Source organism: Dermacentor variabilis, chromosome 2, assembly GCF_050947875.1.
Source record: "Dermacentor variabilis isolate Ectoservices chromosome 2, ASM5094787v1, whole genome shotgun sequence".
In the NCBI taxonomy this organism is placed as follows: domain Eukaryota; kingdom Metazoa; phylum Arthropoda; class Arachnida; order Ixodida; family Ixodidae; genus Dermacentor; species Dermacentor variabilis.
In genome coordinates, this window is record NC_134569.1 from 10,727,659 (window position 1) to 10,746,938 (window position 19,280).

Consider the following 19,280-nt stretch of genomic DNA (forward strand, 5'->3'; position numbering starts at 1 on the left):
CTGGAAACAGGTGCCATCCTGAGGATTCGTTCCAAGTGTATCTGCCTTGCGAACTCCCACGCTCACCCGCCGTGGTTGCTCAGTGGCTATGGTGCTTGGCTGCTGAGCACGGGGTCGAGGAGTCGAATACCGGCCACGGCGGCCGCATTTCGATGGGAGTGAAATGCGAAAACACCCATGTACTTAGATTTATGTGCACGTTGAAGAACCCCAGGTGGTCCAAATTTCCGCAGTCCTCCACTACGGCGTGTCTCATAATCAGAAAGTGGTTTTGGCACGTTAAACCCCATAATTTAACTCCCACGCTATAATTGATAAATATAGATATGTGCCGTAATGTTAAAAAAAATTATTTAAATTATGGGGTTTTACGTGCCAAAACCACTTTCTGATTATGAGACACGCCGTAGTGGAGGACTCCGGAAATTTCGACCACCTGGGGTTCTTTAACGTGCACCTAAATTTAAGTAAGCGGGTGTTTTCGCATTTCGCCCCCATCCAAATGCGACCGCCGTCGCCGGGATTCGATCCTGCGACCTCGTGCACAGCAGCCTAGCCGTAAAGTAAATAATTAAAACGTTACTTAGTGAATTCTTTTAATTAATCGATTATGCATTTCACTTTTTCTGTAGGTTATCTCGACCTCTTCAATTAGACCAGCGCATGTATTAGAATTCTGCTATCTGCCACAGGCAATTTAAAGAAATATGAGTGTTCGCTGAAACACCCGGCATATATAGAGAGAGTGATTGCCGACATGTTTGGTGCACCAGTGAATATTTTTCGTGTTTTGCATTTGCTAACGGTTATATATGGTACATAATATATAGCTTGTTTATGAAGCTATGTATACATTTCCGCAGCATTTATTAAAGACTTTTCTCGTCTTTCTATTATGTTGATCTGAATTAGGGCCAGACTGCCGTGGAATTAGGGACACACTTTCGGCTCTAGCACTCGAGGCAGCAGCAGAGCTACTTACGAACAAACTTGTACTTGCCAGGCCAGTGGTACCGGATAAGCAACGACGTATTCCTCAAGACCGCGTCGGCGTTGGGCGAGAACCACCTCAAGGCTGACTCCACTAGTATCTGTATGAACGTCAGTTGAGGCAGCGGGATCAAAATGTCGCAGAATAGGAGCGGTGAGCAGACGGCGTAGGGTCCTGAACGCGTCAGTGCATGCTTTTGAACAGGCAGATAGGGTGTTGTCTCCAGCCAGCAGTTGAGTCAAAGAAGCGATGACCATAGCGGAGGTTTGAATGCGTATGCATTTCTATGGTTACCCAATGAGGAAACTGTCCATGCGTCCGTCCGTGCGCCCCTCCTACACGTAAGACGATCGCTTTCAACACAGAGCAAGCCAGCTGTGGATGAAGACGAAGAACGAACGGGCACTGGCACAATAATTTGGGGATTGGCCAACTTGAAATTTGGGGGCGGGCCAACATTAGTTTGGGGCTGGGCCAACTTGAAATTTGGGGATAGGTCAAGTTTAGATCTGGGGATGGGCCAAGTTGAACTCTGGCGCTTTGGCGAGATAAATTTGACGATGGGCCAACTTGAAATTTGGCCATGGGCCTACTTGAGATTTTGGGGTAGCCCAATGTCAAATGGAACGCTGCTGATCGTCCTTCGAGTTATGAACACCTCGCGGGCAAGCGAGTTCATTGAAACGCTTGGCACGTTTTCATTGGGCCTTACCGAGGCGTAGTCAGTAGGCAGACCAGAGCTTGTGCGGACAAAGAACGCGCGCATAACGCTGGCTTACGAGAGCGACAGCGAGGATGACATGCATCGCAGCGATGCACTTTCCCTCAAGCCACGCCTCACGCGCTACCTTTGGTGTTCGACTTCGACCGCTTTGCTCCATCGAGGCGCGCATGTGCCTGAAGCTGGCCTTCACTTACGATGCCGTGTGGCCTACCTTTTGCCTGGTGTCATGCATCTGTTAGCGATTGATCGTCCATTTGCTCTTTCGCAAAATTGATTTCGGTAGACAGCCTAAGCAGCCCTTTATCGGCTATCCGATCCATCTACAACGTATATCCGACGGTGCCCATGTTAGCAACGCTGACCTGCTCTCCTAGGTCCTCTGGAGCCGGTTCCACCTCATCTTGTTCGCTGATCTTACTGCTTCCATCGTGCACTCTTTCTTCTCCCAGCCCTACGCTCGCCCCGCAGCACCCGTCATCCTCAACGCCTATGTTCAACTCCTGACCGACAGCATGCTGCGCTGTGTTATCGTAGCTGGTATCCATCACGCAGTCTACATCATTTCCAGTTGCAAAAGTACACTCTTGCTCCGGCGATCTTTCCACTAAGCCACACTCGCCGCTTTCGAGGTCACGCCTCTACTCATCCACGGCGAGAAAAATACTTTCATAGTCATCTGGAGTCAGTAGCAAGTGAGTGACAATTCTGGAGTCCCCGCACAGAGCAACGATGCGCGCTCAGTAGCCCTGCCTAAAGGACTCGGTGGGCCGAAGCGAACGTACTTAACGTGTTCCGTAACAGCTTGACCAAAGGCACCCGTGAGTTTCATGTGACCACTACTCTGCTCTAGAATCTTACTTGGTGCCTTACTTACCCTTATTAAGGTGATGTTCGCACCAGAGCCAACGCGAGCTGTGCAGACACTTTTCCTAACGTAAATCCGTACTCACGCGATTGCCAGCTGCATGCTATTGCCTGTGAGCCTATCCGAGTGCCCCACAGGGGACGCTCTCTAACGTGCGCCTTCATTTTTCGTGGCTATGCGAGAAACCTTGCTGTTTCTTGGGTTGATGTAAGGCAGCGAAACTTCGCATGCAGTAAGCTTACCAGTTGCTCGTATAATGTTGCCTGCCCTGTTCAATAAGCGGCAGCTTTTTTGCCAGCATAGTTTCGGGATCGCTTGTTCTCACTTTATGCGACATGCTTTCCTCAAAGCTTGTAGCCAGCTCGGCCAAATATTTCGCCTACAGGCAGTCTTTCATCTCGCCTTGAGTACCAAACGGCCTAATGTCAGGCAGCATAAGTTACTTCAGTATATCCGCGATAAGCAGGGCCTGCGACTGCCCAAATCACTCTATTTCTCTGCTGCGTAAATAGTAGCAGACCACAGTCTCTAAACCCACCGCTAGCTTGCTCCATGACTTGCCCGTTTTGCTCTTTTATGTCCAGGAATCGCCTGCGGTATTCGGTAGAAGTCATTTTGAGCTCCTTAAGTACCTTCTCTTTGAGCCCTACATAAGAAAGGGTACCACTCAATAAATGACTATAACGGACGCCCTCACGTTATCGCTGAGGAAAGGCAATATCAGAGTGCCCTGCATTTCCTCGGGAATTTCGAGGACCCTCAACAAGAAGTCGGCGTTCTTAAACCATGCCAGGATCGTTCGCGACGATGGGGGCGAGGACGGCTCTTAACTCTTTAGCGTATCTGCCTTAATTCCCACTCGTCTCACTATGTGCTTGCGCTGCATCTTGTAATACCCGGGGCCTCTATCTCAATCTGACCCCTAAGGGCTTCAATGTCGAGTTTCAGCTCGTGGGTGCGACCTGATTCACTGGAGTTGCCACTAAAGCATCCGAGCTCTTATCTGTATTGTGCATGTTGCCAAGGCCTCAGTGAGTGCCGGAACAGAAATGCATTCACGCGAGAACCACAAGACGGTAGGAAACGGATCTCACGATGGGAAGTGATGCTCGCCGCTCGCTGCTCGTATTCTTTGGTGGCTTCGGAAGTCTCTCGGTTTCGCAAGTATCCATGCTCGCGATATCGCCAAATCTGAATGTGGCCATGAAATGCAGGAAGGCCAGCCCACACAGAACACTGTTGCCCAGCCACAGCTACGCTCCTCCTACCCTCGGTGCTCCAACGCGGTCGGCCTACTCACTGCGCCATGCCTTTCATGTGCTGCCTCTGTCACCTTGAAGAAGCTTTCCTCACCGAAACGCCGATCACTTGAAGGCACACTTACCGCTTGCAGGCGGTCCTTTCTTATCCGCTCTCGTTCCGCTGTATGACAGCCACTATTGCTGTAGGTTTCTCCAGGCTGCCGGTCATTTTCGTGCTTCAAAAGGTGTTCCAACACTTTCCCAAAGTTCTCGGACGCTGGGCCTTTTTCGCGCCTCTCTTGCGATGGCAGACCACCGCCTTAAATCATGGCCTGGTGGTGACGATGACGAACCAGCTCCCCTCCACCACGGGTCCAGTGTCTGCTTCGCTGTGGGCTTCGCCGACGCGGAATTCGATTGCGCCAGTCCGAGGTGGATATCCATGTTTTGTGGTGGCCCGAGTGCGCGCTGGCAACGCGAACGAACGCTTCCGGTGGACGGATGGATGGATGGATGTTATGAGCGTCCCCATTGGAACGGGGCAGTGGGTTGCGCCACCAAGCTCTTGCTATTATACCGCCTAATGTCCTACCTAGGTCAAACAATAAAAAAAGGGAAAAAAACACTATGAACTCCTACAACCAAATTTTCTGATCCCCTATTGCGAATTGGGCTTTTGTGCGTCTCCGTTTTTTTGTTTCCCTACTTTTATTACACGAATCATCCACTCGCCTGTCTTCCACTCGTCCACTATCTTCGAGAATGAGCCCCGAAAACGATTGCATAGGTTGTGTTATGGCGAGAAAGAAAACTGGTCTAACAGTGCCAAGAACGCTATTGGCATTAAAAACTCATCGTGACTCACGACATATATCGCTAACAAAAGCAAACTGGACGTTTACCCCAAAATATGATCTACTTATTGCGCAGATGGCAGAATCACCTGACAGTTAAAGTGAAAATGAAAGTGGAAAGTTTAAGTGAAATTTCTCGGCGAATATTCTTATTGAACTACGGGCTAGGTGCAAATTGGCAGCGCCCTATTGAACATTTAGTACCGCGATATTTAAATTGTGATTACTTTCCTTATTAAACCGTCGTGTGAGCCTCTCCACATTACGAAACCAGCGGTGGCATGACGGCCACTTTCATTTCTGCTGTTCTTGCTACATGCGCGCATACCTGACTTTTCTCAAATGTGCACGCTCGCACACGTGTAATGTTATGTGTTCAGAAAGACTTAGGGAAATTCAGTGCTTGCTGCCCCAACTCGGCCATCTCCTGTCGTGGCCATGGAGAATCAATGACCGTCAGAGAGATGTCAAGTCTTGTAATCAAGTGCTCTTGCTAGATAAATACGTATTTCGATGGGGGTGAAATTCGAAAACACCCGAATACTTAGATTTATGAGCACGTTGAAGAACCCCAGGTGGTCCAACATTCCGGAGTCCCCCACTACGGCGTGCCTCATAATCAGATAATGGTTTCGGCACGTAAAACCCCATAATTAAATTTTTATATAGACACGTACGCACACTGTTTCATTCGTTCGTGTCTATGAGACACGAACGATAAATAGACAGGGTCGTACAGTCACCAAAGGCGCTGTCCTACCACAAAAATATGGAATTACTGTAGATCGCTTTATTTATTTATTTGCTTATTTATTTATTTATTTATTTATTTATTTATTTATTTATTTATTTATTTATTTATTTATTTACATACTATTTCTTTTCTTATTTCCTTATCTATCACCAGTCGGTCAGCTTGGTGACATCATTGAAGCCTTGTAATTCGAGCAGGTTCCGTACTCCCTTACTCATTTTCCTAAATGTATCTGCTTTTCATTGAAATCGATCAAAAATAAATGCTCAAAGCACGAAGAACGTAAACCACGCTTATAATCTAGTACAGCCCGCGGCGTTCACAAAGTCTATCACGTAGGGGCCCATGGATGAACTGTGCTGATTGTAGAGGCTTGATAGTGCTCACATAGGTTCGTTGACGATCAGTCAGCTTGTGCTTGTGCGAAGTTCGCTTGAGCGAACGGCCTAAAGCGTGCGATTGGTTTCTCGTGATATATCGAGGCTGTATGTTCCAGACGGACCACGCACAGAATCTTCAGATCGGCAGTGGTTCTTTGTAAGATGGCAGATTGGTTATCCATTATTGTTGCAAAGGTACGTAGGCTTCTCCAATGTTCAAGCTACGTGCATACTTTGGGAACAGGAATGCAATAGTCTCACGCGTAGTGGCCAGCCGTTCGAAGAAACGCTGAATTCGTGCCGGGTTCTCAAATCAGGCGCACGACAGTGTCGTTTATTTATTTATTTATTTATTTATTTATTTATTTATTTATTTATTTATTTATTCATTTATTTATTCATTTATTTATTTATTTATTACAAATACCTACAGCGCCAGAGTTGGGCATTATTGTAGGAGGTGTTAATTACAAACATAAAGTTCTACGATTGAACTTAGCGAAAAGTGACATTGCAGCAGGAAATGTGTCGCAGCAGCAAATGTAGGTGATTGGCAACTGTGGTTACGGATGCAGGCTGCTCAAGTAACATTGACTGATCTGATATAATCCAAGGACGCAAGCATTTTTCGCGTATCTCTTTATGACTGAAAATTACGTATCCTGTCTGCTTAGTAGGCTCGATTCTATATTACTGTCGACAGGTGGACACCATTGTTCATTCATGCATACAGAGTACAAATCATGAGTCGCGGTCCTAAATAAGTTCTTCCCTTCCTTCTATGCGATGCAGATTATTTGTTAGAGCAGGGGGCAGGAGAACTTACGGTGTCCACGTTTTCTTTTTCTTTGCAGTGACCAACCGTCATCACCACGTCATTGCCAGCCATCTGCGGACACTACATGAGCGCCCGTTTCGGCTACAGTCCTAAATGACTTGTCGCAAATATTAAAGAGAAAAGTATCAGCTGGTGGACAATTTCTCCGTCACAGCCTTCCTAAGTGTCGTCGAGTACCTCGACTCGTCGGGGCTCTCGGCGAGACTATAGGACATTTCTACAAAGACGGATGGCCTAACGGCCATCCCACCACCTCGGGCTTCCTGATCGGCCACTACTTCGCTTGCATCTTTACGACCCTCTACCTTTCTCCCCCTACCCTCTCTCTCTTTTAACCCCATCCCCTGCACCCTGCTGGCGCTGAGCCGTGCTCCCGCATGAGTTGCAGGAAATAGCGCTAGCCTTTTCTCCTTCTCCCCAAGAACCACTTCTCTCTCCGTCACAGCGGCTACATATTAATAATTAAGATAAGGGCAAGGTCGACAAAGACGCTGAAAAATATTTCGCAAATGACGATACATACACAGGACGCGCAAACGCGACCGACAAACTGTTGTATGCCACGCATTCGAAGTATTGATGAGTTTAAACATTCTTAAGCAGTAGAGCTTACTTCCCTAAATGTTAACGAAAATAAAAGCCGTGATAAGGTGGCAGCGAGCCTAACGAGGGTACGCGGTCCCCTCCATATATATGCCAGGCTGACGGTTATTCTTGTGAACAGCGCCTGACAGATTCCACCTTTTTGCGCAGAGCAGATTACATGCGTATTAGATACATGTAGCAGATACATGCTGTATCGCACACAGCTGTAAACGACACGTGTGTACAGGGCGGACATGGACGGAGGGGCTGCGTGCAGACGTGCCGAAATTCGCAGCCATTTCATTCAACTTTTCGCTGCCCCAGGGGTGATAATAGTGGAGCGTTAATATTCTTCGCGACACCCGCCAGCCGACATCGTACTGCCTGATAAATAGTAATAAAGAGAACACGCCGAAAATTCGACGGTATAGTGTCAACTGCGCTTATAATCTGGCAGCGGCCGAGCGAAACGGGAGGCCGACAACGCGCCGGTACCTGCGCGGCTTTCCGCGCGCTGTGGTCACTAAGAAGGCTTATGAGCAAGAAGACAAAGTGAACTGACCAGCTGGGAAAGGCGAAATCTTGAAATGAGGAAATGGGAAAATTGGAAAGAGGAAAATTCCAATAGCACAGCGAAGGCAGAGCGATAAGCGCTAGCAAGAAAGAAGCAAACATGCCCGTAATATGATGACATAGAAAGGCAGCTGTATAATGCCGCGACTATGTAGCTCGGAAAACAATAGCTCCGCGAGGAGCAGGAGCGCATAGAAAAAAAAAATTTACCTTCTCAGTGTTCCCTCGATTCTTGGTAACGGTGCTCTTGATCACCTTCCTTTCATTTAGCTCAAGGAGGCGCAATCGCGAAGGAACAAAGTACGGGCGAGCACCGACAATGGCAGCAGTAATTTGAGCAGAAAATGGCCCAGGGGCGCATAACGCCACGGTGACTTCCAATCGGAGACCTTTTGTTTGTTTTCTTTTTTTCTCCTTCAGAAGGGCCTTGGCGAAAAAAGCAGGTGTACCTACGCACAGAACAGTGTCACCGAGTATTCGGTCAATAAGTATGATGATGGCAAACGAGTCCATAGTACAAAATCCTCTACCACAAAGACAACACAAAACTGCGGAAGCTGCGATGCGTTCCAAGCTGGACACAGCGAGCGCAGCTACCGGTAAATACCTGCACGCTTCCGCAGTATATGTAACGCCATTTATAAAACTACAAACCAATATGCTCTTGCAAGAAGGCAGCCCTCGGCAAATGCGATGCTTTTCTCAACCTTGCGCGCCTCAAGCGGCGCCTATCGTCTCCGATATCGACCGCCTCGGCACGCACGCCGTAGGGTGCGCGCACCGCGTCCGTCATGTCTTATCAACAACATTAAGCTACTATGACTCGCTACAAGCAGGCATTTCATTCCTTGCAAAATGCGAAATAGGAACATTATTTTTGTGAAACTTTTGACGCGCCTCCTTTTACATTACTGTTTCGTCGCGCTTTGTACTTGATATTGTTAGCTATTCTTACATTGTACGCATGCCTTGAAGTGCATTGCTGCATTGCGATGTGCCCAAAACATCTTTCCAAGAAATGCGTGTGTCGAAATGACCATATTTATCTTACACATGCACTAGCAGTATATCCACTGTGGTACAGATCTGCGAGTGTGGACGATTGTTTACGATCATGGGTCCATGTTTGCTTATTTTTCTTGTAATTTCTTATGCTAAAGAATATGAGTGCTGAACCCGGTTTCGCCGCCGATGAGTAGCCGCAAGGTTCTGTCAAGCTGTGATTAGGCAGCTTTTTTCCCGCTCAGCACTTTTTTTTTCTCACATTAGATTTTTTGTTTTGATGAAAATAAATCTTTCATTGATTGTTTTTATTGATTGATTTGTATCAGCAATACTGCTTTCGCCGCTTTGTTTACGGGCACGCTAATCTCAATCTTTTTCCCATCACTTTCTTTCATATTTTCTCATGCTAAACAGGTTGCCATGCGGCATATGAGTTATCTCAATAAGAGGGTGCAAGTCCCTGGGTCATTCCACTCCAAATCAACCAGCGTTTTTTGTACCGTCACAAAGATAGTTGAAAAAATGTTAACGTGTTTGTTCAACTACAAAACTCATTCTCCCCGTTTATTTTTTTTTTCCCCAAGAGTTTTCTAGCTTGGGCGAAAATTTATTCTTCGTGGCGAGCTGTGCCCGAAGGCCTCAGTCAACATATTTTTTAAAGGCACATTGTATGATTCAGTCGTTAAAACTGTCTGTATGGCAAAACAATGAAGTGTGGTGACTGCCAAAATAACCAATATTTAAGATATCTGAATATTTTCAGCAAACAAAGGGACGGCGGAGATAGAAATCCAAGACGATGAGAAAAACGAAGACAAGGTAAAAGCTTCTTAACTTGAATACTTTGGATGCTTTTGGCACCGGCAAAAGCTGGCAAAATTGCAAAGTGTGATTTTTTTTCTCGGAACGCGGGAAAGGCCCAAGGCCACAAATTAAGTATAGAATGGCCGCCCGGCTAACATAGTATTGGGGGCGAGCTCCACCACTGGAAAAGCTGGCGCCACAGTCGGCATGACGTGGCATGAGGGACCACGTGGACACCACGGCCGCGTCGGCTGCTTCGGAAGCGCCGAAGCGAGCTGAAAACGAAAGTTTAAATCCCCACATGCGCCACGGCTCTGAATAAGTGGTGAAGCTTTACAGCCTTGCGTGTCTGCTTGACGACATTTGAAAGTACTATAGTAGGTAGTGGCTGCCTTTGGAGGCGTGCAGCATGGTAAGCTACTGCTCGGTGCCGCAGTGCCGGACGTACGCAATGGAGCCCGGTGTGAGCCTTATTCACACGTAGCCGCAGGGCAAGAGGCTGAGTGAAGCTTGGCTCGCGAAACTTAGGACCGGCAGACAGCCATCGGGTATGCAACTACAGCTCGGGTATGCAGCATGCACAAACCCGAGGAAGATTTCTGCTACGGCGCCGAGAGTGCGCGATGTTCGGCGAGTAGCAGAAAACGCGCACTGAGACGCTCGCCCGCGCCCGGCTGCCCGGCTACTGTCATGACGGTTTGGTCTATGAACTTGTTGATGCTAGATGCTGGCAAGTTCACTGGAACGGAAAGTGAGCGGTAAGGCACACATTATAAAAAGGCATGGCATATGGTCATGTTTGTGTTATGAATTAATGCACTGGATTACGAAAATCAAGCAGAGGGAAATTGCACGCTGAGAAAACCGATAAACACAGTGCGACGCAACTTGAGAAATAATACTGAAATGTCCAAGAATTTAGAAGACAAAAAAAGATTTAATCGTCGCGACGGCACATCACAGTCGCCGTAGCTAGCCGTCGAAGTCTCCATAACGGAATAATTTCTGAGGAGTTCTGATAGCCTCCAGGCAACAATGGCTGCTAGTGTACTGTCATATGTTCATATGCTGCGGCCTAAAGCTCACGGCATAGTGCGAAAACGTGCTCACAGCGAAAGCAAAGCATTGTGCGCGGACATGCAAGCAGACGCGCAGTCGGTCGCTGCGAACCCGTGCGATCGCTGCATGGAGGCTTCATTCTGTTATGCCCCATCTGGTTATACAGACTGCCCACAATAAGAACATATATAACATAGTTTACTCTAAGCGTTTACCTACCTTTCAGACAAGAAGCCGGTTCGGGAGATTCTATCGTGGCGACCACGCGCAGTGGCGTTCACTGGACGTATTCGGTAAAGAGATAGCGTCTGTAAACGATTCTGTGCTTTCAGTTTGCCCAAGATTATTATATCGACATTCAAAAACTTCCCTCGTTTTGAGAGTGCCGACATAAATTTCCAGGTGGGCTGCCGCGTGGTGTTTTTATTGAGCTCCGTAAGCGAAACTTATGAGGAGCGCGCCGCGTGATCCCTGATACTACGAAAGGGAGGCGTTTCCGACAGATGGCGACTCCGTAACTCCTCGCCGCCAAAAAATATTTGAAGCTTTGGATATTGAGCCTATTGCCCGAAACATAAATATAAACTTCTAATTTTTTGCAAAAAGCTTCGTGTCCAAGGTCAAACAAGTAGCTGTAGTAGTCTGCTTAAATATATATGTGATATATCATTAGATAGCTCTATATGACTGTTATTGAGAAGTTTCTGCTATATGAGAAGTTTAAAAAAAAGTACAAGAAGGTGTGGGTGTGTGCGCGCACGCGCGCGTGTGTGTGCGTGTGTGAGTGGCGTGTGCGTGTGCCTGTGCGTGTGTGAGTGCGTGTGCGTGTGCGTGTGTGAGTGGCGTGTGCGTGTGCCTGTGCGTGTGTGAGTGCGTGTGCGTGTGTGAGTGCGTGTGCGTGTGCGTGTGCGTGTGCCTGTGCGTGCGTGCGTGCGTGCGTGCGTGCGTGCGTGTGCGTGTGCGCGCGCGCGCGCGTGTGTGTGTGTGTGTGTGTGTGTGTGTGTGTGTGTGTGTGTGTGTGTGTGTGTGTGTGTGTGTGTGTGTGTGTGTGTGTGTGTGTGTGTGTGTGTGTGTGTGTGTGTGTGTGTGTGTGTGTGTGTGTGTGTGTGTGTGTGTGTGTGTGTGTGTGTGTGTGTGTGTGTGTGTGTGTGTGTGTGTGTGTGTGTTTTAGCAAACTTCTTTTTTGATTATGATCAGAAAACAAGCAAACATACAGTGCCCTCCGTATAAACGAAACTCACTTCAACTGAAATGCCGGATAAACAGAACAATGGTATCAACCTAAGTTAGCCGCCCGTTGGCACAATGTTAACGAACTTTGTTTAAGCGGAATCAAATTTTTAGTGAACATATGTTAAACGGAAGTTTAACCCAAATTACCACATACCTTTCGGTGTATTATTATTAGTATTTGTTTTGAACACATATACACATATACACAGTTAACAGGAAAGGGAAAGTGAGGAGCAGGCTGGCAACTGCCACCGGAAGGGGCACAACGCCTGGCTACTCTTCTGAAGGGAGGTGACAGCAACACAGAAATGGAAGATAGGAACGAGGGGAGGAAAGAGGAAAGGAAGAGCAACAGGACAAATCTAACGACTAAAGTAGAACACAGTACATTACGCACGTTGTTCTGCCGAGTTTCGAGCCTGCAGCCGGAATTAAGGTGACGGCGCGTCGAACAGCCTCCACAATTATCAATCACATCCATGGCTAGTTCGCTATGCGGCTAATTGTGCGCTCCATGATGAGACGCCAAGTACAGCTGCACGCAATCACGGTGTATGGAAGAAAATCAAACATACATGTTCAATGGGGATGCTAATAAATCGTGAAGAAAATTCAATCTAATCCATCTGGCAGTTCAGCAAGAGTTTATGCAAATTAAATGTGTCGAACTTTTAATTTTTTTTTTTCAGCATGAGGACCTCGCAAGGCAAGTAATGTTCCCTGAGGGGGAAGGGAGCACTGCAGAGAAAGTAGGATCCCGAAGCCAGGCCGCCAGTACTACTTCAATCACACCGCCAGGAATGCGAGACTTCAGATGATGGCCCTTTTGGCCCTTTTATCTGTTCTAAGGATACATTCGATGATGTTATTGGTGAAGTAAATCGCGAAAAATATGATTTTATTAACGAATGCAGACATATTGCTGTCACAGTGCTCGCTACTGTTACGCATTACGCAATGGATTGCCTAGTATTATTGGGAATACTTTCGTGCATGAAAAAAACCTTGCGAAAAGGAAAGTACAATAATAAAGTACAGCGAATTAAAGTCCTTTATATTTTTTGCTGCAGCAATATTAAAACAAGGACGGTTCTCGAATAATCGATTCTTTGTGAATTTTGCTTTCTTCGCTTATATGAAACTTCGGATAAACGAAACAAGTTATTTGTCTCTTCGAGTTCCATTTAAGCGAAGAGTCCATGTCAAAACGTCCAGGAGAGATATTTTCTCTAGTATTCCTTAGCTTCAGACTCAGCGAAATATACTTACCATTCTTTAAAACTCCAAGCATGCCGGTCATTCTTCGGCTATACATAAGTTGCAAAATACACATAAGTTGCAAATACACAAATTGCAAAAAACAGAAAATCGTGAAATTCGGTATTCACCTAAACGCCTTGAAAAATACACAGGTGACAGAATGTGCGTATACTTCAGGAATATTGCCGCATATTCGGAGACAGAAAGAGACGCACCAGCGCGTCGCACGGATACAGCGTTTCTCGCTCGTTGACAGGTCAGTTGCACGAACATATCGGGTGACATAGTTTAGGGCAAGCATAACCGGTAGAGGGGACCCAAAATATTTAACCAGAGTCCTACCGAAAACGTGAGCTCTTGGAACCCCTTGAATTTTCATGCCGTCTCGTCTCGCCCGGAGGAGAGATGCGGAAGAGTCAAGCGGCGGAGGGCGCCCGCCACGAACAGCTCGCCGCCGGGAGGCACCGCCGACGAGCTCATATGGAGGGGCGTTTTTCATCGGCCTCTCTCGCGTGCTCGCATCGCCGTATGTGGCGGCTAAGGAAGCACATTCCGATGAAGACGAAACGGTATGGACTCCCATAACGTCCGCCCTCCCCGGTTTCATAAAAGGGGCTCCCGTCGCATCGATCTAAGAGGAGCTCGCTCCACTCTAACTTTCCCTCAGAACCCAGCGTACGTGGCTCGGTGCGATAGAGCAGATCAAGCCCCTTTTGACGCTCGTACTTCGCGAAGTACAGTGTTGGCAACAGGCTTTTTTTTTATTTCGATTGCCAGTTATACTTAACGTTTGCCCAGGTATGTGATACCTTTTTTTTAAGCTTTTTTTTCGGTCATATGCGCCTCCGAGATACGTAATTGTGTAAAACATTATCTACGATGGCAACATAAGAATCGCATCGAAAAAATAAACATTATGCACTTCTAGAGCATGCTGTTGGTGTCCCACATAAATAGCTGCCAGGGATAAGGCTCTGCATGAGTCTCAGTCGCCCTCCCTCCAACTTCCTGCCTCTCAGCGTCCGCGCTTGACTTATAGTTGTAATTCAGGGGGAGAGCTCCCAACCATGGATTTAAGAAACGGAATGGATGTCGCCCTTTCCTTGCACTCAGCATCCCTTCAAAACTTGCTATGCAATTTCTTAGAAAACAAGAATGTCCGGAGCCACCACGGTCTTACGATAGAGCGGAATGTAAGCTAAATTTTCCTTCCATTAGAACTGTGGCGACACACTCCGCGCACATTTCTGCGCACCCTCCGTCTTCTTATCATCTGGCCCAGCAGAACACTGCTGCACGCTGGACTGCACGGTCGATAAAACATAGCGCCTCCGCCACGTCACCCGAGGTATGCGTCACCGACGGTGGCTATAAAAACAGGCTGCCTTGCTTAGAAAGACCGCCTTCTACCTTCCGCTACTGGGACGAACGTAGCGTTGGTATGCCCGTCCGCTGCCATCGTTAGTCGAATGAAGAAGCGTTACTTTTTTATGTTGGGATTCGTCCTTCGGAAGACACGACATGCCAAAGAACCAAGCGCCTTACACCTGCGGTGGAAGCCAAGTCCTTGGTGCTGGCACACCTTGACCGAATGTACGACCCTTATTTGCATTTAGACCCTGACGTTTCTCTCGACAGAGTGACGATAGTCGGGTAGCACACGTGACTCCGGTCATCGGCTGCCAGACTTTACTACGTCGTGTCGGCTAAGGCACGTGAAAAAGTCCAAGTCTTGCCATTAAGGCAGACCTGATGAAGCTCAAATCCTACCAGCCGCAGCTTGTTCGCTTGTCAGGCAACAACGGTGACCTGAAATTACTACAACGTGGCTGGCTCCTATACAAATGTATTCGTCGTAAGTAACGTGCTGTTAAAAAATAACGCATCACTGGTTCTGCCATTGTTTTCTAGGGGCTACCCTCACGCATAGATGTAGCAAGAAACTAAGCAGCTGATATTTTCGCGCGAACTGCTTTTGAGTTCAGGCCAACAAATGCTCCTCACGGCGCAAGAACAATGACGAAGCAAGCAGTCTTGGGTCACTTTCGGCACCGCACCAACCTTGCGCAACTAAGCGACTGCACAGAACCGAATCCGCCTTCCTCTGCCGCCTCCGCATAGTGCCAGCGCAAACTCCAACGTGGTAATTTAAGACAGGCATTAGAGAGTGATCATCGTGTGTGCATTGTCAAGCCCTCGGTTACATTGACATTTGTTTAAGCTGACGCTTTGCTGAGCTAGTTGGTGTGCAGACATGATCGAAAGTAGAGCAAATATTAGGAAGTAAGGAGGGCGATGAAATGAAAAGAAAGGAGCGCTCTGTCCAATTACCTTTCTTTCGTCCCCCAATTTCTGCTCCAATTTCCATCAGAGTGTCATAATGTAACACTGAGGGTGAATTGGTAATAGATGCCCTCAAGCGCAGTATGTCCCTATTACAAGCGCGAGAGTCATCCTGTTCCCGCGAGGACATTGAACATTTAGGAAACGGCAATTTCCACTAGCCCTAAAATTCCTTCGCAATACCGAGCTGCAGTATATGATTGGCAGCTGTGTGGGCGGGCTACAGGGCCTAGTCGGGATGACAGGCGAGGAGCAGTGAACGGTACGCCCCGATTCAACTTCGTTTTCGTCGTTAGTCTCCAGTGAATGTCTCCTGACTAGCTCTGTATAGCTTTGCACCTTAATTGACAAGGGACGCTCGGGCGGAGAAACTGCCGGCAGAGTTTTCAAAGCTGGGCCCGCATGTAGCTAGCCAATACTCATCTCACGAAGCAAGTGAAATATAGTCTTTGCACCGGCCTGCGTAAGCTTGCCTGAAGATTCTTGTCTGTCATATGCTATAATCACGCACAAAAAAAAAGAAAAAGTCCAAGAACAACTAAGCACTTCTTGTGAGTTGTGGATGCGAAAGCATTAATGACCAATTAGACGTCGCTGAGCGGTTCTTCGAGTTGTGCACGCCTCGCGAGCCAGCGAGCGCGCTGAGACGGTTGGCGCTTGTTGACCAATAGGCACTCGGCTTTTGAGCGTGGAATCGTAGGTTCAAAACTCGCTACCGCCAACGTTGTTCCTTTCGAATGCTTTCTTTCTTTAATACAGTAATTTTTGTTGTGATTACTGTCGCGGAGTTAGAACGCTGGCGAGAGCTTGCGCGGGAAAGGAACGCGCGGATAACACAGGCTTCCGAGAGCGAGGGTGATTTGGCTAGCGGCGATGCCCTCTTGCCTCTCGCAACACCCGCCGCCCGCGTGACCTGGCTAATTACGGTCCTGCCAAGTCGGAAAGGCGGCGCTACACCTCCCACTGCTCCATTGTGTTATTGCTATTTGGCCTATGAGGACGCTTAGTGCACTCCCAGGTTACATGTATTAGGGTGGGTATGCCCTCGCACTAAAGGTGGTTGGCCCTATAGCGATAAGGTGTCTGAATGGCGCCGTCTGTCTGCCGAGCGAGCTGACTACAACTCCGTTCGGGCTTAATCCCTTTGCCAGCAAGAGCGCTGCAGTGTTGGGGGGGGGGGGGGAGAGGGGAGGACGGGGGGAGGTCATAATTTCCGATCGTCTGCTACCAGAGTTCGTCACAAGAAAAGTATAATGCCTTGTATCTGCACAAAAATGCGTAACTTGCGAAGTTAGGACATTTAATCGTTATAGTGGTGTAAATTCAGATGATTATAGTAGGGGTGGGCCAACTTAAATTTGGGGGTGAGCCAACATAAAATTTGGAGGTGGGCCAACTTGAAACTTGGGGGCATACTTGGACAACTCCAGTGGAGTTTCTGCATCCTTTTAAACAATGTTTTGGTCACTAACAATCCTTATCACATTGTTCTAGCTATCACTCGCATCATTCAGATATTATTATATTCCTGTTAGGAAATGTCTGCACAGTCATGCATTTGTGTTTCTTGAATTTTTGCACATTCATGCTGTGTTGGCATTCAATAGACTAGGTGGACACTAATTGGCATAAATATAACGTTAGAATAGAGTAACTTGCAAGAGACTTTAAATTAATATAACGAATATCAAAAGTAACTTGCGCGGTTAGTAGTAATGTGTGTATACTTGGCATACATGCTAACCACGAACATCGCTGCTGTTGGCAAGCCGTCGTTTCTCACCTTACGTGCACAACTTGAAAAACTTTCCACTTTGTAAAATGGTTTTGCAGTGGCACCAAAGTTGAGCACCAGTAAACACGCTGTCTCTACAGTACACTTTCACGAGTTGCGAAGTACAAAAAGTCTGGATAGCACTACTTACGTTAGATATTTAGCAGAATATACCTTAGCTTGCTCAGAAGATTAGAATGGTGCACAGGCATATATGGGACAATATACGTACTAGCGATTCTATTGAGTAGGAGCCCCACGTCTGCAGAGCTCCGCGCGCCGCGCCAGCTTCTTGGTTGATGGCTGGATGTATGCATGCTATGAGCGTCTCTTTTGAAACGGGGCAAAAGGCTGCGCCCCAAGGCTCTTGCGCGCTTCCTTTCTTTGCACGAGATAAGGGGAACCGAGGGGATCGCTTTCGTTAATCATGACCACATAGAGCCACCAGACAGTGAAGCTAAGGAAAGCATCGGGAAAATTAGCTGTAGTTGAAAAGATAATGTAGAAAGTAATAAAGAAAGGTAAATGAAAGTGGTCTAAATGATATCGTGTCACCGGTGGGAGCCGAACCCACAACTTCCGCATTACGCGCGCATTGCATCACAAATGATGCTACGGCGACGGCTACTAAACCGTCGACCCACTAACCTCGGTATTTATGTTTACTATATCTAGGGCTAGGAATGTTAGCCAGCGCCACCCAGAGCCAAGGATGTTGTGAGTCTTGAGTAGTTAACGAGACATTGTCGTTCGTCACACCATTTCGAGCTCTTAAAGTACCCACATAAACAGATTGAACTGAAGTTTCTTTCTTAGGCAATTTAAAATCAGAATATAAAGTTAGAAATTAGAAAAGAATAAGTGCGCCTATCATGTATATATGCTGGTGAAACTGCTGCGTTAACGAAGTATTATTATCATGACTATAATATTATTATCAGTTGTTATGATATTTAAATGGTCACTATTGTTATTCTGTAAAGGTACAGAAAAAATAGCATAGGTTAGATAAACAAGTTTTGTCTTCTTCGTGATATACGCAATTTTTTGTTGTTTTTTTTGCATAGCCATGCATGTTGTACGAACTACGTTCTTGAACGGACTTCGCACCCAAAAAAATCCCCATATCTAGGTTGACTACATTTTCTTACCTGGATTAGTAGTTTTGCGAAACCTTGTATCCCAAGAGATTTGGCTAACGGCTTATTCTAATCCTTTTCCTTTTCTCTCAGGGCGCTTCGCCATACTAGTACTCAAGTATATCATGTTTATTTACATTAATTTGTATATGATGAAGGTTGTATGTCGAAGTTATCTGCCAGTGTAACAAGTTTTGAGAACTCGTGTAAAACAGTCGCATTCTATTTTATACTTCTGTAGGACAACTTCCAAACATCTACCTGCCTGAGATGACTGCCGCGTTGCATTTAATATGACCTTCAAATTTCCAGACCCCATAGACCTTTATTAAAATCGATTTTTGTGTAAATCAACATATATGCTGCAGATGAAGAGGGAGTTGCTATGTTAAAAAGCTTCTTGATTTTGTGGATGGATGACTCGTTTTGAAGGTGCCACCTGGCGATAAATCAATTCCGAGGCCGCAACTTATGGTATACAACTGATGTTACGAGCGAAATGACGCAACTTCCTTCTAAATTTCCAGTGCTGCTGTACTATCGGGCACTTTGCGACTGTGAATACCGCGAGTTAATACATAAACTACGTGGCGTTGTCGCTGCAATGTCGTGCTTGGCATTGACGTTGCTTATGATTTTCATATTTCCTTTACTGCGGAGCTGGCTAGGATTCCGGGATTTCTTCGTGGCATAACATCCACAGAAAATTATGGTGGGCCGATCCCCACGGCAATGCAGGGCAGAGTAATGGCTTATACACCCGTTAGGCTGAGTCTGCAAGCATTCAGCAAAGTGAAGGGAACAGTGAGTGAAACAACTTTATTTGGTCCACTATAGACGTAAGCAAACTCAACGCCA